The sequence below is a fragment of the Garra rufa genome, chromosome 1 (genome assembly GCF_049309525.1).
Source record: "Garra rufa chromosome 1, GarRuf1.0, whole genome shotgun sequence".
In the NCBI taxonomy this organism is placed as follows: domain Eukaryota; kingdom Metazoa; phylum Chordata; class Actinopteri; order Cypriniformes; family Cyprinidae; genus Garra; species Garra rufa.
Window position 1 is genome coordinate 78,347,601 of NC_133361.1, and position 6,989 is coordinate 78,354,589.

Sequence of the window (6,989 nt, forward strand, 5' to 3'; positions counted from 1 at the left end):
TAAAAGTGAAACAAGCTTAGCAGAGGATGGTTTCGATCCATCGACCTCTGGGTTATGGGCCCAGCACGCTTCCGCTGCGCCACTCTGCTTGTCTCGATGTAAAGCCTGTGCACTGGTCTTTTCAACATAACTTGAATCTTGCACACATTTCCAACTTTTCTTGCAGCACCTGGGCACATATAAAAGTGACACAAGTTTAGCAGAGGATGGTTTCGATCCATCGACCTCTGGGTTATGGGCCCAGCAAGCTTCCGCTGCGCCCCTCGGCTTTCCTTGAAGAGGGAACCACACGCCGGTCTTTTCAAAACCACTTGAGCCTGGCACACATTTCTAACTAGTCTATTATGTATGAATATTTTTGCAAATTACAACAAGTTTACCAGTTGCATCGTCGTTTCTTTGAGCAGCACCTGGGCACATATGAAAGTGAAAAAAGCTTAGCAGAGTATGGTTTCGATCCTTCGACCTCTGGGTTATTGGCCCAGCACGCTTCCGCTGCGCCACTCTGCTTGTCTTGATATAGAGCCTGTGCGCTGGTCTTTTCAACATAACATGATTCTTGCACATATTTCTAACTTGTCTTGCAGCACTTGGGCACATATAAAAGTGAAACAAGATTAGCAGAGGATGGTTTCGATCCATCGACCTCTGGGTTATGGGCCCAGCACGCCTTCGTTGCACCATTCTGCTGAAAGTCACCCCAGATGGGACTCGAACCCACAATCCCTGGCTTAGGAGGCCAGTGTCTTATCCATTAGGCCACTGGGGCTGTCACGCGGTTGTTTACTTTTTCTTTTAGTTCTTCATCTCATTCAGCTTCTGGATGAACAACTTTTGTGAGAGGACCAAGTGACTTTAGGTTATCACAAACAGGCTCTGCACATTTCTCTTTTTTGGGGGCTCTGTCATATATACAAGCGCAGAAGTCTTAGCAGAGGATGGTTTCAATCCATCGACCTCTGGGTTATGGGTCCAGCACGCTTCCGCTGCGCCACTCTGCTTGACTTGATGTGGAGCTCGTGCACTGGTCTTTTCAACATAACATGATTCTTGCACAAATTTCTAACTTGTCTTGAAGCACTTGGGCACAAATCAAAGTGAAACAAGCTTAGCAGAGGATGGTTTCGATCCATCGACCTCTGGGTTATGGGAACAGCACGCTTCCGCGGCGCCACTGTGCTTGTCTTGATATAGAGCCTGTGCACTGGTCTTTTCAACATAACATGATTCTTGTACATATTTCTAACTTTTCTTGCAGCACTTGGGCACGTATAAAAGTGAAACAAGCTTAGCAGAGGATGGTTTCGATCCATCGACCTCTGGGTTACGGGACCAGCACGCTTCCGCTGCGCCACTCTGCTCACCTTGATGTAGAGCCCGTACACTGGTCTTTTCAACATCACTTGATTCTGGCACACATTTCTAACTTGTCTTGCAGCACCTGAGGACATATACAAGTGAAACAATCTTAGCAGAGGATGGTTTCAATCCATCGACTTCTGGGCCCAGCACGCTTTCGCTGCGCCACTCTGCTGAAAGTCACCCCAGATGGGACTCTGTTTTGCTCGTTCATTCTCGTGAGTGTGTACATTCCACCGCAAGCGCACGTGAGCCTGGCGTTACAGAAACTCGCTGATCACATCACAGAGACAGAACAACAACACCCGGACTCTGTTTTAATCATTCTTGGGGATTTTAATAGAGCAAATCTCTCCCGTGAACTTCCAAAATACAGACAGCACATCACATGTCCGACCAGAGATAGAAATATATTGGACCACTGTTACACCACAATAAGGAATGCATATCACTCTGTCTCACGGGCAGCTTTGGGACTTTCTGATCACTGCCTGGTTCATCTTATACCAACCTACAGGCAACAACTTAAATCTGCTAAACCTGTAGCAAAGTCTGTAAAGAGATGGACCAACGAACCAGAGCGGGCTTTACAAGCCTGTTTCGAATGTACTGATTGGAGTGTTTTTGAAGCTGCTGCTACTGATCTGGACGAGCTTACAGAGACTGTTACTTCATATATCAGTTTCTGTGAGGATTTATGCATTCCTACCAGGACTCGCTTAACTTACAACAACGATAAACCATGGTTCACTGCAAAACTCAGACAGCTTCGTCATGTCAAAGATGATGCTTACAGGAAAGGGGACAAAGTCTTGTATAAAGAGGCCAAATACACACTGGAAAAGGAGATCAAAGTGGCAAAGAGAAATTATTCCGAAAAGATAAGGAACCAATTTCATTCCAGTGACTCTTCATCAGTGTGGAAAGGTCTAAAACACATCACCAATTACAAGACATCATCCCCCAGCACTTTGCAGAATCAGCAACTGGCAGACGATCTGAACGAGTTCTATTGTCGGTTTGAAAAGACACCATTTACACCTCCAACATCACCCCTCTCCCCCACTCCTGCAACTCCCATTCAAATCAGTGAAGATGAGGTACGCAAGGTCTTCAAAAAGAACAAAAGAAGAAAGGCACCAGGCCCTGACGGTGTCACACCAGCCTGTCTGAAAACCTGTGCAGATCAGCTGGCACCCATTTTCTCACAGATCTTCAATAGGTCTTTGGAGTTGTGTGAAGTCCCCGCCTCTCTGAAACGCTCGGAAATCATCCCCATTCCAAAGAAACCCAAAATAACAGGACTTAACGACTACAGACCTGTGGCGCTAACATCTGTCGTCATGAAGTCGTTTGAGAAACTGGTTCTGGCTTATCTGAAGGACATCACCAGACCCTCACTGGACCCCCTGCAGTTTGCGTATCGTGCAAACAGGTCTGTAGATGATGCAGTGAACATGAGTCTACATTTCATACTGCAGCATCTGGACAAATCAGGGACTTACGCGAGGATCCTGTTTGTGGACTTCAGTTCAGCCTTCAACACTATCATCCCAAACCTCCTCCTGCCCAAACTAACTCAGCTCTCTGTGCCCACATCAGTCTGTCAGTGGATCAACAGCTTCCTGACAGACAGGCAGCAGCTAGTGAGGCTAGGAAAATTCTCATCCAGCACCCGTACTATCAGCACTGGCGCCCCTCAGGGTTGTGTCCTCTCCCCACTGCTCTTCTCCCTGTATACAAATGACTGAGTTTGCAGACGACACCACACTTATCGGCCTCATTCAGGACGGTGACGAGTGTGCTTACAGACAGGAGGTAAAAGAGCTGGCTGTCTGGTGCAGTCATAACAACCTGGAGCTCAACACGCTCAAAACTGTGGAGTTGATCATAGACTTCAGGAAAACCCCCCCTGCTCTCCCCCCACTCACCATCATGAACAGCACTGTAAACACAGTGGAGTCATTCAGGTTCCTTGGAAATACCATCTCTCAGGACCTGAAGTGGGACATTCACATAGACTCCATTGTGAAAAAGGCCCAGCAGAGGCTGTACTTCCTCCGCCAGCTGAGGAAACTCAACCTGCCACAGGAACTGCTGAAACAGTTTTACTCTGCCATCATTGAATCCGTCCTCTGCACTTCAATTACCATCTGGTTCAGTTCAGCTACAAATTCTGATCTCAGAAGACTACGTCGGATAGTCCGGACTGCTGAGCGAATCATTGGTACAACCCTCCCTACCCTTCAAGATCTGTACTTATCCAGAGTACGAAAAAGGGCTGCCAAAATTACTCTGGACCCCTCACATCCAGCACACTCACTTTTTGAACTGTTACCATCCGGTCGGCGCTACAGAGCACTGAGCACTAGAACGACCAGACACCGAAACAGTTTCTTTCCTCAGGCAATCCATCTCATGAACACTTGATCGTGGAACATACAACACTATACATTCTTTATTCATTTTTCCGTTATTTATTTAAAGCACATACTTACTTCCATTCAAATGTCTTTGCTATTTTTGCACATTGTCTGTCTTGTATACCTCTATATTGTTCTTTTTATAATATGTATCGTCTTGTCACTGTCATTCTGTAGCACTGTGGAGCTCTGTCACAAAAACAAATTCCTAGTATGTGCAAACATACCTGGCAATAAATCTCATTCTGATTCTGATTCTGACTCGAACCCACAATCCCTGGCTTAGGAGGCCAGTGCCTTATCCATTAGGCTACCTGGAGCAGGATCGTCTTTTTCCACGGCCGTCTCCTCGTCCAATCGCCGATCTCGACGTCCATTGTGAGAATGGACGAGAGCCAGTCGCGTTGCTCGCCATCCATTGTGAGAATGGACGAGAGCCAATCGCGTCGCTCGCGGTCCATTGTGAGAATGTACGAGAGCCAATCGCACCGCTCGAGCTCCATTGTTGAGAGCCACTCACCGCGCTTAGTTTCATTCTAAGTCAGGTTCAAAAATCAGACGAACAGAATATAGGATAACTTTTCAAAGTAAGTAATACATGTTTTCTACTTTCTTCCTCTCTGTTTACAATGTTCTTAATTGGTAACTCGTTACGTTTCCGTCCGTCGTTCATCCGTGTTTGGTGTTCACAAACTTTTGAGTCACGAATTGCCCATAATGAAACACTGTTTAAATGTAATCTAACTTTCTAAAGTCCATTTACTCGTTCTTAAGTTCGATTTAAATGGGGGAAAAACGCGTTTAAGCTGTAAATGCAGTCATCCCTTATGACAATTTACCTTGTTTTTACTATAGTAAAAGCGTAGTAACCATGTTGTGTTTTTGGCTGATCGATTACAACTGTATGAACACAGTCTTACTATAAATGAAAATCTGAATGAACAGCAACAACAAAAAACGTGCTTGTGTTTGTCGTCATTTACCATGGCTTTACTATAGTGAAAGTGTAGTAATCATGTTTTCTTTTCATTACTTGCCTATAATCTCACATATTAAACACAATTGTGCCTGTAATCCTACTTATTAAACTCAGTTTACTTGTTCTTTAAGTGTAAACACAGTCTTACCATAAATAAAAATATGAATGAAAAAAAAACAAGTCATTTACCATGCTTTTACTATAGTTAAAGTGTAGTAATCATGTTTTGTTTCCATGATTTGTCTATAATCTCACATATAAAACACCATTTGCCTGTAATTTTGCATAGTAAACACATCTATTCTATTTAAAGTTTGATTTGGATTTAAAAAATATGTTTAGTTGTAGACATTGTCATTTCTAATTAACATTTAATGTGATTTTGCTGTGTGAATGTAGTAATCAAGTTTTGTGTTTGCAGATGGATTACTATTTATATAAACAGATGCAAGTGCTACAAATAATAATTTAAATGAAAATGCAATGTTATATAGACATCCCTTACAAAAATTAATGAATAAAAATAAATGTTCTTTGTTCTTTTTTTTTTTCTCAGATTGATTATCATATGTATAACCACAGCTTTTAACTAACAATGTACTTTATTTTACATTGTCATTAAAACATGCTATATGTAGTTACTATGGTAATAACAGTAAATTATGCATAATTGGATGCAACTAACTGTAAACCAAACAAAACAATAATCTTATCCCTATCGTAACTGCATGTAGTAATTTCATATTCAAATACTTATATGTATAATTGTAATGTAACATCTTTAATTAAATGTGTAACCTTGTTTTGCTTTATTAGCAATAAAATAATGTTTAATTGTTGTAATGGGTGCCATTATTTAGTCAGCTTGAATATATATTGTTGTATCATTATAAAAAAATTAAAAACATTTGTGTAGTTGTCCAATACCTGCAAAATGCACATTACTAACTATTTTTTCCCTATTATATTTAGATGAGCATTAAGCCAAAGAGCCACAAGATTCATTCAGTATTAAAGATATAATAAGTTACATAAAAGAGAAAAATATGAAAGGGTATGTGATAAGTCTTGATTTTGAAAAAGCTTTCGACAGGGTGGAGCATCAGTTTTTATTTGAGATTTTAAAGATATTTGGTTTTGGAGAGAATTTTATAAAGTGGATAAGAATTTTATATAAAGGTGTGGTGACTAGAATCAAGTGTAACGGCTTTTTAACTCAGAGTTTTAAACTTACAAGGTCTGTCAGACAAGGGTGCCCCCTTTCAGCCCTATTATACTCTCTGGTGGCAGAGCCCTTGGGTCTTGCTATAATGAAAAATAAGGATGTAAGAGGAATAGAAATTGATGGCAGAGGGCAGGAGAATAGTATCTTTCAGTATGCAGATGACACAACTTTAATAATAAGAGATCTAAAGAGCGTCAAAGTGGCAATGGAAGTGGTTCAGGAATACTGCAGTAGATCAGGAGGGAAAGTGAATCAGGATAAAACTGTGTACATGAGATTTGGTGAAGCTACTATTTTAAAAGATGTTTTTACTTTTCAAGAAGTTAGAGAAGTGAAAATTTTAGGAGTTTTAATGGGGCACGATGACAGGGAAACGAATGACATTATGTGGGAAGAGATTTTAGGAGCCATTGAAAGAAGGTTGAATTTATGGAAACTGAGAAACTTGTGCTTGAAAGGGAAGGTTCTAGTATTAAATGTTTTAATGGTGTCGAAGCTATGGTACATTTTACATGTTGCATGCATGCCACTTTGGGTTGAGAAAAGGCTAAAGAAAAGTTTTATGGATTTTTTATGGGAAAAGAAGCCACCGAGAATATCATATGATACCCTTATAGGGGTGGCTGAGAAGGGAGGTTTGGGGCTTTTAGACGTAGCACTGAGGAAGAAAAGTTTATGTCACGTGTGTAGAAGGAGATCTGGGTCCAGATGCAGGGAAGAGTGAATTTATTATAAATAATAATAAAACAAACAAAACCAAAGGGCCAACACGGCACAACACTACTGGAACTTAAAACAAAAGCAAGACAGATTCAAACACAGACTGAACTCAAAACAATCCAAACAATGCAAACTCAACGAGTGGTGGGTGAGTGAAGACTAATATAGTCTGTGTGTGATGGGGAACAGCTGTGTAATCAGAGTGACAGGTGTGTGAGATGAGGCATGGAGTGTGGAGGGAATAGAACAGCGACCTCCGGTGGAGGAGGAAAAACCCACAGCC

General features: G+C 41.6%; 1 non-coding gene across 1 annotated transcript; it reads right to left on the reverse strand.

Annotated features, from left to right (window-relative positions):
• Nucleotides 1-696: 696 nt before the first annotated feature.
• Nucleotides 697-769, reverse strand: trnar-ccu (transfer RNA arginine (anticodon CCU)). The gene has a single exon. It is a non-coding gene; the product is annotated as a tRNA-Arg (tRNA).
• Between the last annotated feature and the right edge of the window lie 6,220 nt (nucleotides 770-6,989).